This window comes from Bufo bufo, chromosome 1 (assembly GCF_905171765.1).
Source record: "Bufo bufo chromosome 1, aBufBuf1.1, whole genome shotgun sequence".
NCBI lineage: Eukaryota > Metazoa > Chordata > Amphibia > Anura > Bufonidae > Bufo > Bufo bufo.
Genome location: NC_053389.1, coordinates 164422116 through 164449515, shown reverse-complemented (window position 1 = coordinate 164449515; position 27400 = coordinate 164422116). Strand labels below are relative to the sequence as shown.

The 27400-nt window shown below is 45.9% G+C and overlaps 1 protein-coding gene and 1 long non-coding RNA gene across 6 annotated transcripts in view; one reads left to right on the top strand and one right to left on the bottom strand.

The window, feature by feature from the left end:
* Positions 1-10125, bottom strand: part of FAM118B (family with sequence similarity 118 member B) — a 58433-nt gene extending 48308 nt beyond the window's left edge. Inside the window, exons 1-2 of one of the 5 annotated variants that reach the window (XM_040431489.1) lie at positions 9953-10125; positions 4526-4577 (exon numbers count right to left, since the gene is read on the bottom strand). The gene's annotated coding sequence lies outside the window, so the exon portion shown is untranslated. The remainder of the gene's footprint in view (positions 1-4525; positions 4578-9952) is intronic. The other 4 variants (XM_040431506.1, XM_040431478.1, XM_040431512.1 and 1 more) reach the window with 4 other exon arrangements.
* LOC121000864 lies at positions 316-27373 on the top strand. The gene is made up of 3 exons (XR_005778918.1): positions 316-407; positions 25380-25523; positions 27260-27373. It is a non-coding gene; the product is annotated as an uncharacterized LOC121000864 (long non-coding RNA).
* Positions 27374-27400: the final 27 nt, after the last annotated feature.

Sequence of the window (27400 nt, the reverse complement as noted above, 5' to 3'; positions counted from 1 at the left end):
GTAACCATCAGTGAAAAACGCATCGCACCCGCACTTGCTTGCGGATGCAATGCGTTTTTCACGCAGCCCCATTCACTTCTATGGGGCCAGGGCTGCGTGAAAAACGCAGAATATAGAACATGCTGCGATTTTCACGCAGAACTGATGCGTGAAAAACAACGCTCATGTACACAGACCCATTGAAATAAATGGGTCAGGATTCAGTGCGGGTGCTATGCGTTCACGTCACGCATTGCACCCGCGCGGAAAACTCGCTCGTGTGAAAGGGACCTAACTCTTTTCTCTCTTTTTCTTTTTTCTGCTCACCCTGTGCACCATAACCAAAACCAAGACCCATCACCAACACCATGAAACAAAATGGGGGAAAATAAGGGTGATGTCATGGACTCAGGAAAATCTAATTACCGGTTAGGCCCCTTTCACACGGGCGAGTATTCCGCGCGGATGCGACGCGTGAGGTGAACGCATTGCACCCGCACTGAATACCGACCCATTCATTTCTATGAGGCTGTTCAGATGAGCAGTGATTTTCACGCATCACTTGTGAGTTGCGTGAAAATCGCAGCATGCTCTATATTCTGCATTTTTCACGCAACGCAGACCCCATAGAAGTGAATGGGGTTGCGTGAAAATCGCAAGCATCCGCAAGCAAGTGCGGATGCGGTGCGATTTTCACGCACGGTTGCTAGGAGATGATCGGGATAAAGACCCGATCATTATTATTTTCCCTTATAACATGGTTATAAGAGAAAATAATAGCATTCTGAATACAGAATGCATAGTACAATAGCGCTGGAGGGGTTAAAAAAATAAAAAAAAAATTTAACTCACCTTAGTCCACTTGATCGCGTAGCCCGGCATCTCCTTCTGTCTCCTTTGTTGAACAGGACCTGTGGTGAGCATTCTTTACAGGTCAAGGACCTTTGATGACGTCACTCCGGTCATCACATGATCCATCACATGATCTTTTACCATGGTGATGGATCATGTGATGACCGAAGTGATGTCATCAAAGGTCCTTGACCTGTAATGGACGCTCAGCACAGGTCCTGTTCAGCAAAGGAGACAGAAAGAGATGCCGGCATCGCGATCAAGTGGACTAAGGTGAGTTAAATTATTTTTTCTTTTTTTTAACCCCTCCAGCCCTATTTTACTATGCATTCTGTATTCAGAATGCTATTATTTTCCGTTATAACCATGTTATAAGGGGAAATAATACAATCTACAGAACACCGATCCCAAGCCCGAACTTCTGTGCAGAAGTTCGGGTACCAAACATGCTCGATTTTTCTCACGCGCGTGCAAAACGCATTACAATGTTTTGCACTCGCGCGGAAAAATCGCGGGTGTTCCCGTAACGCACCCGCACATTTTCCCGCAACGCCCGTGTGAAACCAGCCTAAGAGTAATAATCATTTTTCCCCTTCTCCTAGGACAGCACCAGGAGAGATTCCAGAGACAGAACTTAAGGTGGGATAATAGCTTGTAGAACCTTGTGACCGAAAGAAAGGTCAGAAACAGAGGAAAGGTCCAGTCTATAGTGCTTATAAACAGTAATGGCAGAAGACCAGGTAGCCGCATTGCAAATATCCTGGATCGATGCGTTTGCTCTATTGCCCAGGAGCAGGGCCGGTGCAACCATATAGGCAAACTAGGCTTTCGCCTAGGGCGCCGGCCTGCTGGGGGCGCCCTGGTGGGTTCCCCCTGACTGGGGCTGCAGCCCTGGGCGAGCGGCTCTTGAGCCGCCCCCCAGCGCCGTTACAGGGGGGCCAGGAGGTGGAGGTCCTTCTTAAATATGGCAGAGCAGGCATCTGCTTACCCTGATGGCAGGTGCCTGCTCTGCCAGTAAATTACCGGAGGAGGCGGGCGGCAAGGGAGGCTGTTCTAGCAGCTCCTCCCTCGCGCGCCCTCTGTGATGCCGGAATAGGACGTCATTCCGGCCCCGGCATACTAAACGGCGCGCTGGAGGACTGAGGAGCTGCACCACACTGGACCCCAGGGAGGTGAGTGTTTAAGTGTTTGACTGAGTGAGTGTCTGCCTGTGTATTTATGTCAGTGAGTGAGTGTATGTATGTCTTCTTTCTGTCAGTAAATGTATGTGTGTCTGTCATTGAGTGTCTGTGTGTGTATGTCAGTGAGTGAGTGTATGTCAGTGAGTGTGGATGTCTGTCGGTCAGTAAGTGTCTGTGTGTTTGTCAGTGAGTATGTGTATGTTTGTCAGTGAGTATGTGTGTGTGTTTGTCTGCCAGAGAGTGAGTGTCTGTCAGTGAGTTTCAGTGGGTAGGTGTATGTCTGTCAGTGAGTGTCTTTCAGTGAGTGAGTGTGTGTCTGTCAGTGAGTATGTCTGTCAGTGACTTTCTGTGTACGTCATTCAGTGAGTGTCTGAGTGCGTGTCTGTCAGTGTGTGTGTGTCTGTCAGTGAGTGAGTGAGTGACATGAGGGGGCTGAAAAATGGATCTTTGCCTAGGGCGGCAAAAATCCTTGCACCAGCCCTGCCCAGGAGGTGGATACTGCTATTGTGGAATGCGCTGTCCAGCCTGTAGGTATTGGATTCTGTAAGGAAACATAAACTAGACAGCCTGCTTAATCTACCTAGCTAGGGAACTTTTGCTAGCAGACATCCCTTTATTAGGGCAAACATATTGAACGAATAGGGCCCCTGATTTCCTCCATTCCCTATTAGCATCTAGAAAGGCTAAAACACACTTCCTGACATCCAAATAACTGAACTCCAACTCCTTATGGCACCTAGGATTTGGGCAAAAAGATAGAACTACCTCCTGAGTCTTATGAAAACTGGACACCACCTTGGCAAGAAAAGCTGGGTCAGGCCTAAGGACAATTCTATCTTCCTGGAACTGAAAATGCTTCAGACATCCCTGTATTTTCACCGTCACTCAAGTATTTTTGGTGAGCTGGCCATATTGGGAGATGATAGCACGCGTCCCTTATGTCTAGGCCCACCATATAACAGTTCTTGTACAAGAGGTCCACCACCAACTTCATTGTCTCCATCTTGAACCCTCTTAAGTTTACGATGGTCCTGAACTTTCCACTTGGCTTTTTTTTCACCAAAAAAAGTCTGGAGTAGTACCATCCCCCCGTACCTTCTTCTGATGGAGGACAGGAGATAAGCGCACCCTTTAGAATAAGCTTTCTTATTTCTTTCTCCAAAGCCTCCTGAGCTCCCCCGACCTACCTCTGCTACTAAGAACTTTTCTGGGAGAAGACCTTTGAATTCTAGTTTGAATCCTACCTGTAAAGACTCCAAAATCCAAGCACTGTTGGTAATTTTGCGCCAGGTTGGGAGGAAGTCCAATAGCCTTCCCCCAACCCTGGCGTCATTGGGGGTTGTCTTTTTTGGAAACCCCTAGATCTGGAGGAGAAAAACTTCTACTTGGAATCTCTCTTATTTAGACTTTTCTCTACTGGAAAACCTTCTATTTTGACTAAAGGAACCTTCCTGTTTACGAAGGCTAGAGGGAAACCCCTTTTTCCTATCTCCCCTTTTTCAAGAATATCATCTAAAGCAGAACCGAAAAGATATTTCCCATCACACAGAATATTACAGAGCCGATTTTTAGAAGCCACATGCCCTGACCAATTCTTAAGCCAAAGGGCCCTAAGAGCAGAATTAGCCAGGAAAGATGAACAGGCAAATAACAGCGTCGGCGGAAGCGTCCGCCAGAAAATCTGCCGCTTCGGCAATAAAAAGGATGGATTCTAACAACTGGTCCTTAGGAATCTTTTTTCTGATCTGCTCATCTAACTGCTCAACCCACAAAATCAGAGCCCTAGCAGTACATGTTGCCGCGATATTTGGCTTAAGGGAGGCCCCCGCCTATTCCCAGGTCCGTCTCAGGAGCTATCATCTTTCCTGTCCATAGTGTCCTTAAGCTGTCCCAAATCAACAAAGGGTAGAGATGACCTGTGTGACACCTTAGCAATCGGCACATCAATCTTTGGAGCAGGGTCCCATAGTACTGAGTCAGTGTTGTCAAAGGGGTATTTGCACTTAACAGACGAGGAAATAAAGTTACGCTTATCCGGGTTCTGCCACTCATTTGTTATCATAGCCGCCACATTCTTGTAAATGAAAAAAATAAAATATTTTTCCTACCTTCCAATCCCTCAAACATTACATCCTTAACTGATGTCACTTCCTTGGGATCTTTGATATTCATAGTGGCCCTGATGGCCTTTAGAAGCTGATCCACATCCTGGATAGGGAAGAATGGTCTACCACCCCTATCCTCCTCAGACGACGAGGTGGACAAGACCTTACCACTATCCGCCAAGACATTATCCTCTAAATTTGAGAGGTCAGAATAATCATGCGCAGACGGGGACTTATCCTTACTTCTATAATCTTCTTTCTAAGATTTTAGAGCATTACCCACTTCCTCTCTGATCAACTTTTTCATGCACTTCAACATTGACGGGGATTTTTCTGCAATAGTATTTTCTATGCAGGAACAACAACAACAAAGCAATTTAACATAGGAAGGGGGCAATCTGGTCTTACTTAACCCACACTCCTTATGCTTTGCCTTAGCCGCCTCCTTCCTGGGCTTATTCTGAAAGACAATATGACACCATAAACACATATAAAGGAGGGGGGGGGGGGCACATACCGTACATACCCTCCAAACAATACCGCAGGTGTAGGGGTAGACGGGTCCTTGGGCGCCTCTCCAGCATCTTCCATGCTGACAGAGGACAAACAAAACGCCTTGGATCTGGAGTTGTACAGCAAGGATTCACAAGGCTGCTCTAGCTGGGCTTAAGTGCGGTGAAGATTTGAATTTCCCGCGCTAAAGCCTCCCGGGAACGAAGTGTCGCGAGATCTCGCTCCCGGCCACCAGCCCACGGTCTCGCAATGTCATAACAAAAAAAAAACAGTGGGACCAATTATCAAAAAATATGTCAACTTTATTATAATAATGTATATAAAATATGTAAGAAAAAAAGGCAAGCTGGAAAAGGATATACCTTCTCTGTATATCCCTTTTCCAGCTTGCCTTTTTTTCTTAAATATTTTATATACATTATTATAATAAAGTTGATATGTTTTTTGATAATTGGTCCCACAGTTTTTTTTGTTAAGACATTGTGTGTTGCCCTAGGTGGAGTGTAGTGCTGTCAGCGGAAAACAGAGAGGTTTTGTAGGTTTACACGGTCTCGCGATACCAGGGACGAGAGGTGCTATCCTCCGCTCCCATCCTGCTCACAGATTTGGCCGTACCTGCTGCCAGAGTCCGGAAGATCAACCAGGAGGCCCAGAGGTACATCCTCTCTAATCTTGAGGGAGCGCGTAGCGGGGAACTCACCCGGCACACTCCCCAGCCCAGCCGGCATATCACAGCACGGAGAGAAACTACTCTCCACCGGAATACCTGTAGTAATCCTCTCCCAGGACAGGAAACCACTGAGGGATGGAGAGGCCCCTCCTTCTTAAATACCTGTGGGTTTCCTGTCCTGGGCAGAGGACCCTCTCTCCTGGTGCTGTCATAGGACATAGGGAATTCGCCATTTTTTTGTCACCTTGTCCCCCAAAAAATAGGATAGGACGGTTCTATTATGGGCCGGACGTTCCATAAAAGGAGGAAATCACGCAGCTTTTTGGTGTTTTTTTCGCATGGTATTGAGTATCGCAATACTTTTTTATGATATCAAAATCAAATCTAAATTTTGGTATAGTGACAATAATACTCTCAAGTGATTTGGGTACGAATCCACCCTTGCAGATCACATACACCCATACATGCCGATTGTCTTCCCTGGGGCGGATGAGATCTTCCAGTAAGATAATGTGACAAGTCACACTGCTAGAGATGTCCAGTATTGGTAGGAAGAGCACGACTAAGGGCTGTTTCACACGAGCGAGTCCATTGCGGGAATCGCGCTAAGTGTGTGAGTGTGATCCTCCGCTCTGGACTTGCAGGAGCGCAGGGCTTTATCATGATTTATAATGCTATGTGCCTCTGCTTGACCTTATTTCTACAGAATCGTACTGACAGCTTTATGTCACTATGATTCTGTGGAAAAAAAGGCCATGCAGAGATACATAGCATTATGAATCATGATAATGCCGTGCTCCTGCAAGTCCAGAGTAGAGGATCACACTCACACACGGAGCGAGATTCCCGCAATGGACTCGCTCGTGTGAAATAGCCCTAAGACTTCCAACTACTAGCCTGGCCCCCAATTCCCCAGGCTTAAACCCAACTGATCATCTGTGGACCCCCCTCGATCGTCGTGTTCTCTCTATGGATTCCTTCCCCATGCACCCTCCAGCAGCTGTGGGATGCACTGTAGTCAGCATGGCTCCAGATACCTTGGACAACCTACCAGGACCTGGACTTTTGGCTCTTGGACAACACCTGGGGTGGCAGCCAGAGCAAGACTGGCATTTCTCCAGCTTTGGCTGTGGGATGGCCCTAGTCCTGGTCCCTTGCAGGAGGCTTCTGGCCCGGAGGGACTGGGATTGGTTTATGGGGGAAGCCCTTTTCTTATGGAGAGGGCCTGCATTGGACATGATCTAGTGCATGTTTTTGTGTGGCATGCTGCACAATTTTGATGCACTAGTGTAGAGAGCACGTACCTCGGGCTTAAAAAAAAGAAAAACTACCAAGACCTTATTGAGTCTCTCCCAGCCCGTCCAGCTGCTGCTGTCCCTGCTGCATATGGTGGTTACTCTGGATATTAGCTGGTGGTCATAATAATGTGACTCCACTTTGTACATTTGTATTATTATTACACCCTCCATTTTGTCCTCCTTACTGTGTGTCACTTCACTGTAGTAATGGTATTCTGTTCATGAACCAGGAAGTACAGGATGAACTGAAATACAGGTCATGCCAAGGAGTGGTAAGGATTTTTTTTTTTTTGCGGACATATAGAAATTAACGGGTCAGCATCTGATCTGCCAAAAATGCGGATCGGATACAGACCAACAATATGGTCGTGTGAATAGGGCCCATGTATTTTGCTGCTGGGTGCAGTTTAAAACCATATCATATTTAAAAAAAATATATATAGTGCATAAGTACCAATTCATGTTTATGAACAGTGACATACTACTTTTTTCAGATGTGCTTTTGATGCATTTTTTTAACTACACCTCAGCCACAATTCCATAAATTCACCCTTGCGTTATATCCACACATTGTGCTCAAAGTGCAGTTTTTTGGTGTAAGTACTGCTAATCAAAAATTCCATAGTTTTGCTATGATTTGCAGCACTTGTAAGCAGTAAACCATGTGAATACACCCCAAGGATTTGGTCACATTTCTGAGTTAAAAATGCACCCAAAAAAACATGAACCTGACAGTACGGGATCAATGCTGCTCCTGTACAGGGGGTCGGATGTCAACCAGATGACGTCACATCTTCACCACTATAACCTCAGACCATCAACACTGTCAGTACATGAACAATCTCACAAGAATCTACAATGACAAAACCAACAAAGAAACTCCCCAATGAGGGCGGCTGACAACAGACGCCGCACAGAACCTGCATGATACATTGTGTTGCGTCACTGACCTTTACTGTTCGGCCGGATGTGTCATGTCGTGCAGCACATAGTGGGTGCGGGGTGTCACTGTAATGTTACATGCGTCATTACAGTTCTGCGACTGAAAACGAATTCCATTCAACTTAATGGGGCTTGCAGAAATCCATGTGCTTGCTGCCGGAAACAAATGAATGGAACTGATTTTCAGTCGTGGGATTTTCTGCCACAAAATCTGCCGTGTGTGAAGGCATCCTTATGTGTTGTATATCATTATGGCACTGTTACCTTTGTATGAGGTGTTGTAATGTGTCATTGTGTGGTTGTCTCTCCATTGTCACCTCTGTATCAGGTGTTGTACTGTATATATGTGTTACATTGTGTAGTTGCCTCCATTGTCACCTCTGTATCAGGTGTTGTACTGTATATATGTGTTACATTGTGTAGTTGTCTCCATTGTCACCTCTGTATCAGGTGTTGTACTGTGTATATGTGTTACATTGTGTAGTTGTCTCCATTGTCACCTCCTCTGTATCAGGTGTTGTACTGTATATATGCGTTACATTGTGTGGTTGTCTCCCCATTGTCACCTCTGTATCAGGTGTTGTACTGTATATATGCGTTACATTGTGTAGTTGTCTCCATTGTCACCTCTGTATCAGGTGTTGTACTGTATATATGCGTTACATTGTGTAGTTGTCTCCATTGTCACCTCTGTATCAGGTGTTGTACTGTATATATGTGTTACATTGTGTAGTTGTCTCCATTGTTACCTCTGTATCAGGTGTTGTACTGTGTATATGTGTTACATTGTGTAGTTGTCTCCATTGTCACCTCCTCTGTATCAGGTGTTGTACTGTGTACATGTGTTACAGAGGTAACAATGGAGAGACAACTACACAATGTAACACATATACACGGTACAACACATGATACAGAGGTGACAATGGAGACAACTACACAATGTAACACATATATACAGTACAACACCTGATACAGAGGTGACAATGGAGACAACCACACAATGTAACACATATATACAGTACAACACCTGATACAGAGGTGACAATGGGGAGACAACCACACAATGTGTGTCTCCATTGACACCTCTGTATCAGGTGTTGCACTATGTATATGTGTTACATTGTGTAGTTGTCTCCATTGTCACCTCTGTATCAGGTGTTGTACTGTATATATGTGTTACATTGTGTAGTTGTCTCCATTGTCACCTCTGTATCAGGTGTTGTACTGTATGTGTTACATTGTGTGGTTGTCTCCATTGTCACCTCTGTATCAGGTGTTGTACTGTATATATGTGTTACAATGTGTAGTCTCCATTGTCACCTCTGTATCAGGTGTTGTACTGTATATATGCGTTACATTGTGTAGTTGTCTCCATTGTCACCTCTGTATCAGGTGTTGTACTGTATATATGTGTTACATTGCGTGGTTGTCTCCATTGTCACCTCTGTATCAGGTGTTGTACTGTATATATGTGTTACATTGTGTGGTTGTCTCCATTGTCACCTCTGTATCAGTTGTTGTACTGTATATATGTGTTACATTGTGTAGTTGTCTCTCCATTGTTACCTCTGTATCAGGTGTTGTACTGTATATATGCGTTACATTGTGTAGTTGTCTCTATTGTTACCTCTGTATCAGGTGTTGTACTGTATATATGTGTTACATTGTGTGGTTGTCTCCATTGTCACCTCTGTATCAGGTGTTGTACTGTATATATGTGTTACATTGTGTGGTTGTCTCCATTGTCACCTCTGTATCAGGTGTTGTACTGTATATATGCGTTACATTGTGTAGTTGTCTCCATTGTCACCTCTGTATCAGGTGTTGTACTGTATATATGTGTTACATTGTGTAGTTGTCTCTCCATTGTTACCTCTGTATCAGGTGTTGTACTGTATATATGTGTTACATTGTGTGGTTGTCTCCATTGTCACCTCTGTATCAGTTGTTGTACTGTATATATGTGTTACATTGTGTGGTTGTCTCCATTGTCACCTCTGTATCAGTTGTTGTACTGTATATATGTGTTACATTGTGTGGTTGTCTCCATTGTCACCTCTGTATCAGGTGTTGTACTGTATATATGTGTTACATTGTGTGGTTGTCTCCATTGTCACCTCTGTATCAGTTGTTGTACTGTATATATGTGTTACATTGTGTGGTTGTATCCATTGTCACCTCTGTATCAGGTGTTGTACTGTATATATGCGTTACATTGTGTGGTTGTCTCCATTGTTACCTCTGTATCAGGTGTTGTACTGTATATATGTGTTACATTGTGTGGTTGTCTCCCTTGTTACCTCTGTATCAGGTGTTGTACTGTATATATGTGTTACATTGTGTGGTTGTCTCTCCCTTGTTACCTCTGTATCAGGTGCTGTACTGTGTCCTTGTGTGTAGCTGTCTTCTTACCTGTGTGAGCTTGATAGAAGTGTCGCAGTTGTGCGCCCTGTGTGCTCCGTATGGCTGCAGTGAGTACAACGTGTCATCGTGTTACCTGCGTAACTGCAGCTGTCTCACTCACACAGCCCTGAGAGCAGGCATCACGCTATGGGAGCCGGCCGGGGACAAACCTCCTCATAAATGCGGACTCTGTCTCCCTCTACTGGCTATTTCTGATTCTACAGCTAGAGGGCTGTTGAGCTGCAGTTAGTAATAGTGACTATGAGGGTCTGCTTCCCTCTCCTGGTCATTTCCTAGTACTGCACCCACAGAATTGGATCCATTCAATGACCTGGCAGAAAACGGACCTTGTAGGCAGGCCTGCACTTCTGAGATAAGCAGAGTAGTCAAACCTTAGGCACCATTATAACATAATATCATTCCTGAAGGGGGCTGGTGGGGGGAGTGGAAGATGACATTGGTACTTGCAGCAGGAATTAATATTATATCGGCAGCAGCCATACCTCCCAAGTGTCCCTCCTGTGGAGGGACAGTCCCTACTTGAATGTCCCTCTTTTTGACCATAGCAATAGATTTGCATTATTGCAATTACAACATTGATCTTCTGTCTCCTGTCAACAGGACTATTTTTTCCATCATGTATAACGGAACCAAACGGAACTGGTATATGTCCCCATTATTAGGATGGAGCAAAATGGAATGCCTCTTAAAGGCTTCCGTTTTGCATTCCATAATGCGAATCTGCCCTTAGCTATTGTATATATTATACGTATTTTTTTTCACTCTGCCTGGTAATGTAGTTTCGTCCCTGCCAGTGTAGATAAGCAGCTGCCACATACATTTAGTGACGCTTATCTTCTTGGACCGATTAGTGAAAATCCAGGGGCAGATTGGCCATTGATGCTATAGGGAGAAAAACAATTGGCCATTCAGGTAGTGATGTCACGAGGCTGGCATTTCCCTGCCAAAATTCTCAATCGGTCTGTGTTCCACGCCTGCATGTCCCTGAAGACGCATGAACCAGTGCACTATGTGGCATCACTAGTACCGTTCCTCAACCATACAGACATCAAATTAGTCACATACAATTGTAGTAAGAACGGGTGCATTGTAAATACGAGCCATAACCTCTGCTTGGTGACACAATATAGTATTGCTTTTCCTATTGCTTAAAGGGCATGTGCCATAAAGCATATTCCACATTTTTAAACCAGCACCTGGATCTTAATACTTTTGTGATTGCATGTAATTAAAAAAACTTAGCATAGCTACTGAGTTATTCAATGAAATGTATCTGTATAGCGCCACCTGCTGTTTTTCTTTTCCTTATTTTTTGTCCATCTCACTGTACATGCTCAGTTTAAATCTTCAGCTGTCACCAGCCATATGTTCTGTTAGAAGCTTTTGCAGTCATAGGGAGAGGGCTGCAGCAGAAAGGACATGCCCTCTGAGCTGCCAGGCTGAAGATTATCTAGCAGAACATTTGGAGGTTTGAATGGGTAAGATCTCTGGTTCCATGGGAGGTACATTGCTGGCTTTAGCTTTGTTAGAAAGTTATTGTCATGTACTCAATGATGTCATGTTTACATCAACCACGGCATAACCCCTCTAACAGGTTTGCCTATATGGTGCTATATACTACTATAATCTTTTCAGAATCCTATTTTTTATTTATTCATTTTTTTCTCTGCCAAGAGCCATAACTTTATTTACTTTTCCGTCCACACAGCAGTATGAGGAGTTGTATTTTTTTTATTGGCATCACTTAATTTACCAAATCTTGTATTGAAAACAGGGGGAAAGGAAAAAAATTCTTTTTGGGGTGAAATTGGAAGAAAACACAATTCCACCAATGTTTTTTGGGGATTAGTTTTTACAGAATTCACTGTATGCTAAAAATGACAGGGTCCCCTTATTCTGTGGGTCAGTACGATTAAAAGCAATGCCAAATTTATATAGTTTTATTATATTTGACTACTTAAAAAAAAACGATTTTCTTTGTTTTGCCATATTATGCCACCCCTAACTTTTTTTTGCATTTCCATCTCTAGATCTGTGTGGGGCTTGTTTATTTGCTGTGACATCTACAGGTCTGCCACCTTCTTTATGGATGCTACTTTGCTTGTGATGGTGGAGGTGAAGTAGGAGAAGTCTGGTCTCTATGCTAGCACACTCAGTCCTATGTGGGGTTAGCAGATTATATTGATTCCTTTGGAAGCGGATTAGAGGAGATGCTGGGAGTGGATCCTGACCACATCAGTCATACTCTTAGCGTCTCCTGCCACGTGGTAGGCCCGGTGGTATTTTGTGGTTTAGAATGCTTAAGAGATGGTGGGCTGATGGGTTGCATCCCTCCTGGGGTCCTCTAGATATGATGGATGTTGATGGCAGTCAGTCAGTGCCATAGCTGGAAATTTAGGCCATGGCTTCCACAGCTCAGTAGGCCTAAAAGGTGCACATGCTCCAGGAGAAGTTCTTTACCAGTGGTGACCTTGGCTGTGAGGTAAAACGCCTTGTCTGGCGTGTAAATAAGGTGGAATTAGCTGGATTGCTCTTGCAAACTGAGAGCACTTTCCCTGACCAGCTTCTTCACACAGTGCAAAAGCCAAGCCCTTCAAATGATTTTTGAATGCTTATTTCATCTCACCTAGGGTGAACATTCATTTCCCTGCCCTCACGCTATATCTAAACACATTGACCCTGGAAAATGGCTTTTTGGTTTCCCCCCACCAACAAGAGCACATCTCAAAGTTGACCACCATGCTACGTTCCTGATTGGGTTCTAACTTTATTGCTATGATCAGAGGTGCTGCAATGTCCAGGCGCTTTGGCATGTGGAGGTGCAGGACATGATCACTGTACAAAATTTACAATATGGCCTTTTTCACTAAAAGGTGTGTCTTAGGCTGTGCCTACTTGTGACCGGGCCACCAGTTTTGTAGCAGTTCAACTTGATGTTGAACGTAATATTGACATCCCTTTATAAATTCTTTAAAAATATGTATTATATAATGCCCATAAAATGCCAACCAGTACACCCATACATGTCTATACCACCATTACCACCATCTTTGTGACACTTCCAGAGATTGGTCTAGCCACCACCATGAAGTCCCCCAGTCCCTATTATATAATACTAGGTACAATAATCTGCCTATAATGATCAATAAAGAGACTCAAACACATGATTTGCTACCTCATGAAGTAACTTTTAATAATAGGGCGTTAGTTTTCAAATGTTAATGTTGAAACCCTAACTCACAAAGAGTCACTCAGGAGAGGAAAAACCCCAGTGAAGGAAAACTCTAGAAAGCCATAGCTGAATGACTTCCCTTCCTGTGGGCAAGCGGGTAGAAAGCCAACATTTGACATGATGTAGCTGTGGCAAGTCAAGTAAATGCCAAGTCCAGCACTGAGAGCAGAGACCAAGCTTGGAATCTGCCTCTTTATGCAGCAAATCAAATATATCTGACTGCGGCAAGTAATGATAAATCCATGTTCAGTATTAGGTCCAGCAGTATTCCTGGCATCCCGCCCCTGGTCCTTAACCATAGATTTTATTGGGAGTTTTCATGGTCTGTCAAATACTTTACACAAAGTAAACTGTCATCATTGCCCTGTAGGTGATATAAACAGTTCGGGGCCTTTCTTTCGGTTTTCTGTGTATCTTAATCTTAATGAAAAAACTTAGTTTGATTATATATGATAATGACCTGCAAGTGTCCAGGGGCGTTCCCCATTGATACAAGTGCAAATGCCCTGCTGAGACTTCCAATGATTTCTCCTCCCATATCTCACTGTAAGACAGTCCTTTAGTCACTGACTATGCTTCCTAAAACCCTGCACCAGCTCACTTCACCGCCGGACCCAGGGGCATGTGCAGTCAGTTCATTGATGCAGCTGCCCACAATGTATGGCACATGCCTGTGCCTGACAGTGAAGCAAGCTGGCGCAGGTTGTGAAGAGAGAAGTACATACTCCTTCTCGTGTTATAATGAGTCATATATCATGTGATTTTTGGGATTCCTCAGTGATTGGATGTCGCTTTTATTTAAACATTGTGATTGTTTGTAGATTTAAAAGACTTGACTGCGGTTTGTGTCAGAAACGCGTTTGAGGTTTGTTAAGCAGGATGTTGAGAGTTATCATTATAAAATAATATTAAATAAATAAATATAAAAATAATAAAAAAACTCTCATCTTGAATCTAAAGAAGTACTACTTTCTTATAAGTTACATTACCATATTTTGGAGAACGCCGAGGCAATTTTTATGGACAGACAGCAAAAAGTAAACCTTTTGTTTCTTTTATTTCTTTACTTTATTCCAATATAAAATGGTACATCATGAGGGACGCTGAGACAGACATCGTTCACACCTCCTCCCCTCCACGCCAGGAGATAGCGAAGAGCAGGGGTCCTAGGACAGGGGACACCAACAGAGAGGGAATGAGACAAGGAGGTGGTGTGAGAGTGGGAGACGCTAAATGTCCGCTCTGTGAGGTATGATGTGATCCAGGAGAGGGCCAGGTCAGTGATGCCAAGAGATGAGAGAGTTTGTAACAGAAGGGAGTGGTCGACAGTGTCAAAGGCAGAGGACAGGTCAAGGAGAAGGAGGACAGAGTAATGTTTTTTTGGTTTCAGCGGTATTACTTGTTCCCTAGCTGTCCATAATAGAAGCAGATCTGGCCCTGGCATTTTTTGGATGTTTTGGCCATACACTGCAACTGCTCTTTATTGCCACTGTGGCCACTACCCTTATCCTCTCCAATCCGGCCCTGGGGTTGCAAGGAGGCGCAGATGGAATGCGCTGAGCCCTGACTTAAAGACACTCGCTAGCCATGCCTTTAGATCCTTGCTATCAAAACAAAATGGGGGAATGTTTGCCGAAAGGGAGGCTAAATTGCTTCTATTGCCATGGAAAACTGTGTACGCAGCTTGCTGCAGCTTTGTCGAGCAGACGCCTGCTGCCCACATGTGTGACTAAGAGCAGTGGCGTCTCTAGCTTTCAAATTTTGGGGGGGCACACTGGGGGCCAGGACAAAAGTAGGGGGGGCAGCTATAACAATGATACATTTACACAAGTACGCTTAGAAATGCTACAATACTTTACCCAATACCTAAAACTGCAACAGGGAAGAAAAGTCCAGCTGTCTGTGGATGACACTTTTATAGAGAGGGGGATCTGTGGATGACACTGCTATGGGGGGGATCTGTGGATGCCACATACCGTATATAGCATCTTATGCTATATGTGTCATCCACAGATCCACCCCATGACAGTGTCATCCCGATTTCCCCCTCCATAACAGTGTCATCCACAGATCTCCCTCCCTATAACAGTGTCATCCACAGATCTCCCTCCCTATAACAGTGTCATCCACAGATCTCCCTCCCTATAACAGTGTCATCCACAGATCTCCCTCCCTATAACAGTGTCATCCACAGATCTCCCTCCCTATAACAGTGTCATCCACAGATCTCCCTCCCTATAACAGTGTCATCCACAGATCTCTCACAGGAGTGTACATATATAAAACAAACATATTTCACATGAACACTTACAGTTACTTGGCTTGGCCCTTGGGGATCTCGGACGCCACTTCAACACTTGGTCGGGGGCTCGGCGGAGCTGATGTTGTGTTTTATCCTAATGAGAAAGATTTCATAATAAGGATTTGGAGAAGGGGCAGAGGGATAGCAGAGCAGGGAGAGGCCGGTGCTGCTACTAGGAGGTCATACCATGGGGGAGTAATAAAACCCACGATAATGCCCCCCAGTAGAAATAATTCTCTTTATAATGTGCAAAACATACCCCCTTATGCCCCCAGTTGAGCTAATGTCCCCCATAATGTGCCAATATAAAATACCCCTATATAGTGCCCCAGTAAATGCCTCCATAGTGCTCCTCTCCCCCCTTCCTGCTAGTGCCCCCCATAATGTACCAGTATAAAATGCCCCATATATCGTGCCCCAGTAGATGCCCTCAGTGTCCCCCATAATTTGCAAGTATAAAATACCCCTTCTTAGTGCCCCCCGTAGATGACTCCATAGTACTCCTGTCTCCCCTTCTCCATAGTACCCACCATAATGTGTCCCAGTATAAAATGCTACTGTACAGAGCCCCCCATATAAAACACCCCTTCTTTGTGGCCTCAGTAGATGCCCCTATAGTGCCCACCAATAATGTGCCAGTAATAAGTGCCCTCAATAATGTGCCACTGCCAGTAACAAGAGCCCCCCAATGTGCCAGTAACAAGAGCCCCCATCACGTGCCAGTAATAAGCCCCCCATCATGTGCCAGTAATAAGCCCCCCATCACGTGCCAGTAATAAGCCCCCCATCACGTGCCAGTAATAAGCCCCCAATGTGCCAGTAATAAGCCCCCTATCACGTGCCAGTAATAAGCCCCCCATTACGTGCTAGTAATAAGCCCCCCATTACGTGCCAGTAATAAGCCCCCATCACGTGCCAGTAATAAGCCCCCCATCACGTGCCAGTAATAAGCCCCCCATCACGTGCCAGTAATAAGCCCCCCAATGTGCCAGTATTAAGCCCCCCATCACGTGCCAGTAATAAGCCCCCCATTACGTGCCAGTAATAAGCCCCCCATTACGTGCCAGTAATAAGCCCCCCCTTACGTGCTAGTAATAAGCCCCCCATCACGTGCCAGTAATAAGCCCCCCCATTACATGCCAGTAATAAGTCCCCCCCATCATGTGCCAATATTAAGTCCCCCCATCATCATGTGCCAGTATTAAGCCCCCCCATTGTAATAAGCCCCCCCATTGTAATAAGCCCCCCCATTGTAATAAGCCCCCCTTATTGTAATAAGCCCCCTCCCATTGTAATAAGCCCCCCTCATTGTAATAAGCCCCCCCATTGTAATAAGCCCCCCCATTGTAATAAGCCCCCCTCATTGTAATAAGCCCCCCATTGTAATAAGCCCCCCCCCATTGTAATAAGCCCCCCTCATTGTAATAAGCCCCCCCATTGTAATAAGCCCCCCCCCCATTGTAATAAGCCCCCCCATTGTAATAAGCCCCCCTCATTGTAATAAGCCCCCCATTGTAATAAGCCCCCCCATTGTAATAAGCCCCCCTCATTGTAATAAGCTCCCCCCATTGTAATAAGCCCCCCATTGTAATAAGCCCCCCCATTGTAATAAGCCCCCCTCATTGTAATAAGCCCCCCCATTGTAATAAGCCCCCCCCCCCCCCCCATTTATTACTGGGGTAAATAATATAATTAAAATGGAAGGTTAAATGTGTAAATGTATTTAAAAAAATACATCTCTCTCAATAGTTCTATAGCTACTGAATGAGACAGAAGAAGGGATGCCTTTAACATATATATCTCCTTGAGAAGCCAATTTGACCCTAAAGGGTTAATTCAACCTGTAATCTAAACTCTGTGTCCTGTCACTTCTCTTATCTCTCTGCTCTGCTAGCAGTGAACCTTTCCGGGATATATTGTCTCACATGAGGGTGTCAGGGAGCCGCTATCTAATAGCGGGAGACTCCCTGAAAGTCCGGGAGACTTGAGATCCCTGAGGTAGGAGGGAGCCCTCAGGTGCAGACCGTGTTCCCTGACCCCATGGAAGCCAGATTGGAACAGTTGCTAGAACTGGCTCCCTATATGGTCTTGCCCAGACTTCAGTGTTGTCTGAGAGAGGGTTTTCAGTCCAGCAGCTGGCATTGTAATACCTAAACAGACAAAGTTTCAAGTGTGCAAAACATCACTTTTGTCCAAATTAAAGAGGCATGGATATGTCAGTTTTTTTTTACACAGCCCCAGTTGAAGCCGAAGAATAGATCTGCCCTTGCTGACGGTGTCCCATCATGCCACTGCTGCTGTCTGCCTGCCTAACATCATGTTCCATACCGTATAGCTGCTGCCACCATCATGCCACTGCCGCTGTCTGTCTACCATCATGTTCCATACCTTATGGCTGCTGCTGTTGCCTCCATCATATTTGCTACTTTCTGCTGCTAATCCCCTACTGTCACTACCATTAAAGCTACACAGCAGTCACTACTACTACTACTGCAGTTTATGTCTGCAGCCAGTTTATGCATGGAGCCACTGAAGAGGTGGACACCCCAGCGTCTGTTTAGACCCTGCTCTGGAAAGAGGACTGAGTTCCAGGAAACTGGACTGTCCAGGCGGGGACACCCCGATGTATTTAAATCTAATTTAGCCTGTATTTCAGAAAAGTTTCTGCCGGGATTCAAACTTACAACCTTTTGTATTTGAGGCAAGGCGCTTAAAGGGACACTGACAGGCCAAATCAGCATATATAGTTAGATATATGACATTACAGGTCTTATAGAGTCTTTTAAAAGCATATAAGTATCCCCCCTGTCCACCTTATAAAGAGCGAAATATAAAGTTTTATAACCTGCTTGTCCGGTCAGCAATCTGCCCAAGGGGCGGCGTTTCATGTGAAAATGCGCCCAGCTAGCCGCTCCCAACTGCCGTTCTTAAGCCCCGCCCAGCTCATCATTATTCACTTCGCTGGGCGGCGGCTAGAACTCTCCCCAGTCCCGATCCTGCGCATGGGCAATTCAATCCTCTGGGACGCACTATTAACCCCTTTGACGATGTGAGTGAGCAGCGCTCTGAAGCGCTGCTCTGAAGCGCTGCTCTGAACAGTGCATGGCTGAGGCTGAGGCTGCAGCTGCCTCCAAGACGCAGGCAGGCTGTGTGTGTACGCATGCGCGATCTAACCACGGCGGGGAGCAGGCGCAGAAGATTGGGCATGAACGATGCCCAGAGGATTGAATTGCCCATGCGCAGGATCGGGACTGGGGAGAGTTCTAGCCGCCGCCCAGCGAAGTGAATAATGATGAGCTGGGCGGGGCTTAAGAACGGCAGTTGGGAGCGGCTAGCTGGGCGCATTTTCACATGAAACGCCGCCCCTTGGGCAGATTGCTGACCGGACAAGCAGGTTATAAAACTTTATATTTCGCTCTTTATAAGGTGGACAGGGGGGATACTTATATGCTTTTAAAAGACTCTATAAGACCTGTAATGTCATATATCTAACTATATATGCTGATTTGGCCTGTCAGTGTCCCTTTAACCACTCAGCTATAATAGCTGCATAGCCAGTTACTTAAAAAATAAGTAAAAAAATTAAAAATATAAGACTTCTACTGTACTGTACTTCTACTGAGACCTATACATTAGAAGTCTCATATATATATTTTTTTTAAGTCACTAGCTATGCAGTTATATAGTGTAATGGTTAAAGTTCTGGGCTATGATGCAGATGCTGTGAGTTCAAGTCCTGTCACAAACTTTTTCAGAAATAGAGGTTAAATTAGATTTATATATTTAATATTTTTTTTAGTAATTGTAAAAAATGTATGGCACAAAATAAATGTGTAATTACTAGAAAAAAAAAAAAAAAAAAAAAATATATATATATATATATATATACAGTATATATATAATTTCAGAAAAATGAGCGGCACTCCAAAGGATAAAAGCAGTGAACCCTTTATTCACCCCAGTGGTGCAACTTTTCGGCTCTGGTCACGAGCCTTCCTTGCTTGAGGAAGGCTCGTGACCAGAGCCGAAACGTTGCACCACTGGGGTGAATAAAGGGTTCACTGCTTTTATCCTTTGGAGTGCCGCTCATTTTTCTGAAATTATCCACCAAGGAAACCAGTCCATTCCCTTTGGGACGTGCACCCGCATTTTCCTTCTGTAGCCAGTGCCGCCATTTTTCTATATATATATATATATATATATATATATATATATATATATATATATATATATATATATATAAAATCATACTTCTATTTTATATTGCAAATGTATTATTCTTTGTGTTCCAGGTGTAATTGCGCCATCTAGTGGTGGTGGTTGTCTGTTCAGTTTGGTTAGCTAGCATACAATTCCCTGTATGTCCCTAGGGAGCCACTGTATCTGTCACATGACTTGGTGACATTTTCAAGTGAACTTACATTTTTTCTTTCAGTACCTGCTGAACTAGCAGCATTTGAAGAAATCCTCGTCATTGAAGCCTAGGGTGGCATTGCTTCTATGTCCAGACCAGATTACCATCTGGCATTTTATGTTTATATGTTAATGCATATTGTATTTTGCATATCTCCTGCTGTTATTGTCTACTCCATAGCAGGGTTGCCAACCAGAATTATTTTTTTCTGGACAACTTATCCCCAAATCAACAATTTTTACGGACAAACTAGAAAAGCATATTGGATTATAAGTAGTTTTGAGCGAACTTCTGTTTTAAGTTCGGCGTCTAAAGTTCGGCTTCCGGTTAGCGGAGAATCCCGATATGGATTCCGAATTCCGTTGTGGTCCGTGGTAGCGGAATCAATAATGGCCGAACGTTGTAAAAACAAAACCCATAAAACTGTGACAGAACTGCATTTTGTTCCAATTCCACCACATTTGGAATTTCTTCCAGCTTTCCACTACATTATATGCAATATTAAATGGCATTAGAAATTACTACTTGTCCCACAAAATACAAGCCCGCATATGGATATGTGAACAAAAAAATTTAAAAGTTAAGCCCCCGAAAAGGCAAAAACAGAAAATCGCCATGTCAGTAAGAGGCTAAGGGCCCATTTTTTGCGGGGCCATCGGCAGTTTTTATTGATACAATTTTTTTTTGCTTACAACATTCACCACATGGGATAAATGCTTTACCGATAGCAATGAAGTTTATATTTATTTAGTTTATTTATTTTATATGTCAAATAGATTAAGGGGGCCTTTTTAATTCTATTTTGTTTTTAAAATATTTGAAAAACGATTTTTTTCTATTTATTTTTAGTTATTCAGGAGACTTGAACATGTGATCTCTTTTACCATAGACTGCATGAGCACCACGGCCTCTTCAAACAGCTGGGGTACTGGGAGTCGGACACTCACAGATCTGATATTGATTACCTATCCTTTAGTACAGTGATGCCCAACCTACGGCCCGCAAAGCTGTGTCATGCAGCCTGTGCGACTCCCTGGAAAAAGTCTAAGGCGTATCAATACGCCTTAGACTTTTCCCCCACATTCATCAGCGCAGTGAGCGCTGTAACAGTACGCGCAGCGATGCTGCCTGTGCCTGAAATAGGCAATAGCAAAGCTTCTTACAGCAAGGAGCTTTGTTAGTTGGTATAGGCGGGTGCCGGAGCTATACAGGTCCTGCAGCAGGGGAAGCCGGCGGGAGCTGGAAGGAGGAGGGGCCGGCTCCGTGGGTGGCTGTTGTAAGGAGAGCGGGCCTCGCTGCCCGAGGACCCTGGGAAACATGACAGGGGCGCTGGAGAAGTAAGGAGCCGTGGACTCATTTGAATGGTCTCTGGTGACCCTGCTCCCCCCCCCTCTCCTGTCACCCCACTAGTGACCCTGCTCCCCCCTCCTCCTGTCACCTCACTAGTGACCCTGCTCCCCCCTCCTCCTGTCACCCCACTAGTGACCTTGCTCCCTGCTCCCCCCTCCTCCTGTCACCCCACTAGTGACCCTGCTCCCCCTCCTCCTGTCACCTCACTAGGGACCCTGCTCCCCCTCCTCCTGTCGCCCCACTAGTGACTCTGCTTCCCCCTTTTCCTGTCACCTCACTAGTAACCCTGCTCCCCCCTCCTCCTGTCACCCCACTAGGGACCCTGCTCCCCCCTCCTCCTGTCACCCCACTAGGGACCCTGCTCCCCCCTCCACCTGTCGCCCCACTAGTGACCCTGCTCCCCCCTCCTCCTGTCGCCTCACTAGTGACCCTGCTCCCCCCTCCTCCTGTCATCACCCCACTAGTGAGCCTGCTCCACCCTCCTCCTGTCATCACCCTACTAGTGACCCTGCTCTCCCCTCCTCCTGTCACCCCACTAGTGACCCTGCTCCCCCCTCCTCCTGTCGCCCCACTAGTGACCCTGCTCCCCCTCCTCCTGTCGCCCCACTAGTGACCCTGCTCCCCCCTCCTCCTGTCACCCCACTAGTGACCCTGCTCCCCCCTCCTCCTGTCACCCCACTAGTGACCCTGCTCCCCCTCCTCCTGTCACCTCACTAGTGACCCTGCTCCCCCCTCCTCCTGTCATCACCCCACTAGTGACCCTGCTCCCCCCTCCTCCTGTCATCACCCCACTAGTGACCCTGCTCCCCCCTCCTCCTGTCACCTCACTAGAGACCCTGCTCCCCCTCCTCCTGTCACCCCACTAGTGACCCTGCTCCCCCCTCCTCCTGTCACCCCACTAGTGACCCTGCTCCCCCCTCCTCCTGTCACCCCATTAGTGACCCTGCTCCCCCCTCCTCCTGTCACCCCACTAGTGACCCTGCTCCCCCTCCTCCTGTCACCCCACTAGTGACCCTGCTCCCCCTCCTCCTGTCGCCCCACTAGTGACCCTGCTCCCCCCTCCTCCTGTCATCCCACTAGTGACCCTGCTCCCCCCTCCTGTTGCCCCACTAGTGACCCTGCTCCCCCCTCCTCCTGTCGCCTCAGTAGTGACTCTGCTTCCCCCTTTTCCTGTCACCTCACTAGTGACCCTGCTCCCCCTCCTCCTGTCATCACCTCACTAGTGTCCCTGCTCCCCCCTCCTCCAGTCATCACCCCACTAGTGACCCTGCTCCCCCCTCCTCCTGTCACCTCACTAGTGACCCTGCTCCCCCTCCTCCTGTCACCCCACTAGTGACCCTGCTCCCCCTCCTCCTGTCGCCCCACTAGTGACCCTGCTCCCCCGCCTCCTGTCATCCCACTAGTGACCCTGCTCTCCCCTCCTGTTGCCCCACTAGTGACCCTGCTCCCCCCTCCTCCTGTCACCCCACTAGTGACCCTGCTCCCCCCTCCTCCTGTCGCCTCAGTAGTGACTCTGCTTCCCCCTTTTCCTGTCACCTCACTAGTGACCCTGCTCCCCCTCCTCCTGTCATCACCTCACTTGTGTCCCTGCTCCCCCCTCCTCCAGTCATCACCCCACTAGTGACCCTGCTCCCCCCTCCTCCTGTCACCTTATTAGTGACCCTGCTCCCCCCTCCTCCTGTCACCCCACTAGTGACCCTGCTCTACCCTCGTCCTGTCACCCCACTAGTGACCCTGCTCCCCCCTCCTCCTGTCGCCCCACTAGTGACCCTGCTCCCCCCTCCTTCTGTCGCCCCACTAGTGACCCTGCTTCCCCCTTTTCCTGTCACCTCACTAGTGACCCTGCTCCCCCCACCTCCTGTCATCACCCCACTAGTGACCCTGCTCCCCCCTCCTCCTGTCATCACCCCACTAGTGACCCTGCTCCCCCCTCCTCCTGTCACCTCACTATTGACCCTGCTCCCCTTCCTTCTGTCACCCTACTAGTGACCCTGCTCCCCCCTTTTCCTGTCACCCAACTAGTGACCCTGCTCCCCCCTCCTCCTGTCGCCCCACTAGGGACCCTGCTCCCCCCTCTTCCTGTCGCCTCACTAGTGACCCTGCTTCCCCCTTTTCCTGTCACCTGACTAGTGACCCTGCTCCCCCTCCTCCTGTCATCACCCCACTAGTGACCCTGCTCCCCCCTCCTCCTGTCACCTCACTAGTGACGCTGCTCCCCCTCCTCCTGTCACCCCACAGGGAAGAAGCTGAACAGACTCCACCGACTATGATGGGATCCATTCAGTTTTTTGTTCAGGATCTGTCATTTTACCAGACAAAAAAGTGCTGAATACAAGGCTTTTTTGTCTGCTCTTTCGACAGAATCTCCAAACGCAGCCTCCAACGCAGATGTGAACAAGCGCAGGCCTACGTATTATGTATTTTAGTAAGGCCTCATGTACACAACCGTTTTTCGGGTCCGCATCCGAGCTGCAGTTTTTGCGGCTCGGGTGCAGACCCATTCATTTCAATGGGGCCGCAAAAGATGCGGACAGCACTCCGTGTGCTGTCCGCATCCGTTGCTCCGTTCCGAGGCCCCGCCAAAAAAATATAGCATGTCCTATTCTTGTCCGTTTTGCGGACAAGAATAGGCATGTCTACAATGGGCCGCCCGTTCCGTTCCACAAATTGCGGAAGGCACACGGGGGGCTTCCGTTTTTTGAGGATCCCCGGTTTGCGGACCGCAAAAAATGGCACGGTCGTGTGCATGTAGCCTAATGCTAACACGTGCCCCCTCACAGTGTTTGCATTTCTTTCTGGCAAAGCTACCTGGTTCTGGCCCGCAAAATTTATACCATGTCTAGTGCGGCCCTCAGACGAAAAATGGTTGGGCACCACAGCTTTAGTAGAAACTTTGCTATGGCAGGCCTTGGAGCCAACTGAAGGCTCCTGGCTGCCATAGCAACTGAAAGGCTCCTGCAATCTCATTGTTACATGTCTATGATTAAAATTATCTCTAATCACATACACTACTGGCAGTTGTCTCTTGCATAAAATAGCAGTCATCAGCCAGCTATGGTGTCAGCTCAGCTCCTGAGTGGACTCCATGTTTAAAGACCCATGTATGGCAGCTGTTGTCAGGGAGTTAAAATGAACACCATAATGATAATGGTAATAAAGAATACAATTTTAGAAAAAGTTTGGTGGGTCCCAAGTTTTCTCCCGATCGGAAAGACTACTTGATCAGATTATCAACAGTCCTGAAAAATTGTAAAGTTTCTGTTATGTGTTTAGTCCAGCTTCCCCTTGGTAAGGTGTGGGAAGGCATTGTGTAATTGGTCACTGGTGTACTGATTATCATCAGGTCCGATGGGACAGGCCTTTAAAGTGACAAAGGGTTATAATTATTTATTGTATATACCTGTAAAGGGGTTTGTAAAATATGCTATAACAGTCAGGATGCCAGGTGATGGGTTTCGAGCCTAGTTAAAGTGGATGTAAGTGGTTAAATTTTGATCTCTTTTGGTTTCATCCAGTTGAGGGATAGGAGCAAGATGTATGGGACATCTGCGACACTAGAATCTCTGGATGTCGGGGAAAGGGGGTAGAAAATAAGTTAACAGAGGTCTGGAAACAAGCTGACCCCAAAGTGCCCTGGGGTGCCTGTACTTCGACCTCCTTCTTTCAGCTAACACTAAGGGCTCATGCACATGAAGGTATTTTTTGTCCGCATCTGATCTGGGTCAGATGTAGACCCATTTACTTCAATGGGGCTGCAAAAGATGCAGACAGCACATCGTGTGCTGTACGCATCTGTATGTCTGTTCTGCGGCGCCGCAAATAAAGTAGAACATGTCCTATTCTTGTCCGTTTTTACGGACAAGGATAGGACTGTTCTATAGAGGCCAGTATCCGTCTTTTTTGGATTCTCAATTTGCGGACCGCAAAGCTGTCTATGGTTGTGTGCATGAGCTCTTAGGGTATCTTTGTAAAAGTAAATTTGGTGTTATATGGATGTTTTATATGACTGAAGGAATATAAATATATATATATATATATATATATATAAAAGTTCTTGTCTTGTTCTGTTCATGAATTTGGATGACCAAAATAATTTCCTGTAATGTTACTCCCATAGACCCTGTGTCTTCTGTGCCTACTTGTATAAGTTCAAAAATAGAAGCCACTATCCAGGCAGCAAAACCCACATGACAGCCCAAGTGCACCTTAGTAATGCACACTCCTCCTCAGGGTCTGAGAAAACAGCAATACCAAAACTAAGGTAACGTCTGCAATTATTAAAGGAATCACAGAGAACTTTAATGGTGTAAATGAGTTGCAATTCAATTAGAAGTAATTTACACTTTCTGCGCTTACTTTGTAATTTACATTCATTATATTATTCTGAATGTACTTATTGATGAATCATGGCAGAAAGTAACACAGTTCAAGGCTACAGCAGAGGGCGGCTATGATGGTTCATCTGGAAAATTACATCCTCTGTCATGAGTGCCCGCATGACTGCATACAGGTTTTCTGGTTTGCATCAGCATCCTTTAAATGAATCATTTATAGATGTAGCTGGAATTTTGTAATGTATTTTTTCCCCTTTTATTGCTCCTATCTTCCGTTCTGGGCCGTGGTCACATGACAATGTCCATGCGACTCTTTCTTACTTCCTATGATGTTATGTCCATGGGCGGGGCAGTGATAGGGGACTGTCTATTTAACTAGCTGGTGGGAGGAGCTATAAACTAGCTGGGTGTTAATAGGGGCAGTGATAGGGGAGTGTCTATGTAACTAGCAGGTGGGAGGAGCTATAAACTAGCTGGGTGTTAATAGGGGCAGTGATAGGGGGGTGTCTATGTAACTAGCTGGTGGGAGGAGCTATAAACTAGCTGGGTGTTAGGGGCAGTGATAGGGGAGTGTCTATGCAACTAGCTGGTGGGAGGAGCTATAAACTAGCTGTATGTTAGGGGCAGTGATAGGGGGGTGTCTACGTAACTAGCAGGGTGGGAGGAGCTATAAACTAGCTGGGTGTTAGGAGCAGTGATAGGGGAGTGTCTATGTAACTACCTGGGTGGGTGGAGCTATAAACTAGCTGAGTGTTGCTAGGCCTGGTGCTGAAGCTGTGGCGGCGAAAGGAGAAGTGCATCATGGGTTTGGTTGGATACAGCAATAGAAAGTGCTACATACAGGATGGAACAAACCAGAGTGAAAATGGGTCAGGAGAGTCCAAAGTGAAAAAGAAAAAGCCTGGGGTGATGTAGTTGCCTACCTCATTTACATGAGCACATATGTTAAAAATCATAGAAACACTAGTGTCAAACACTCGTTATAACTGGGAACCCTCCAGAAGCAGTAAACTGAATGTAGTCACAGTTAGGCTACTTTCACACTTGCACTTTCCCTTTCTGCTATTGAGATCCGTCATAGGATCTCAATAACGGGGGAAAACGCTTCCGTTTTGTCCCCATTCATTGTCAATGGGGACAAAACTTAACTAAACGAAACGGAATGCACCAGAATGCATTCATTCCGTTTGGTTGCGTCCCCATCTCGGACAGAATAACGCTGCAGGCAGGGTTTTTCTGTCCGCTTTGTGGTGCGGAGCAAGACGGATCCGTCCTGACTCACAATGTAAGTCAATGGGGACGGATCCGTTTTCTCTGACACAATGACTATCAATGGTGTTCATAACGAATCCATCTTGGCTATTTTAAAGATAATACAACCGGATCCGTTCGTAACGGATACAGATGGTTGTATTATCATGACGGAAGCGTTTTTGCTGATCCATGATGGATCCAGCAAAAACGCTGGTGTGAAAGTAGTCTTAATCTAATCTGATATATTAATCCCAAACATTTGATGAACCAGTACCAGTTGGCTCTGTAGATAACTAGATAAATTAGACTTCATTCATAAATCTTTTTTTTATCGCTTTTAAAAATGGCACAAATTTGATGTCTTTTTATGGCATTTTTAAATTCACATTTACTATGTGTTTTTTTTCAGGCATTTCTAAAGTCCTATACTGAATCCTAAGGAAGAAATCACATGGGAAAAATTGTCATACCTGGAACATACTGCATTTTGAAAAAAAAGTACTAAAGGTTAAGAAAATGTCACAAACAAAAAAGCATTGCAGGACGTTTA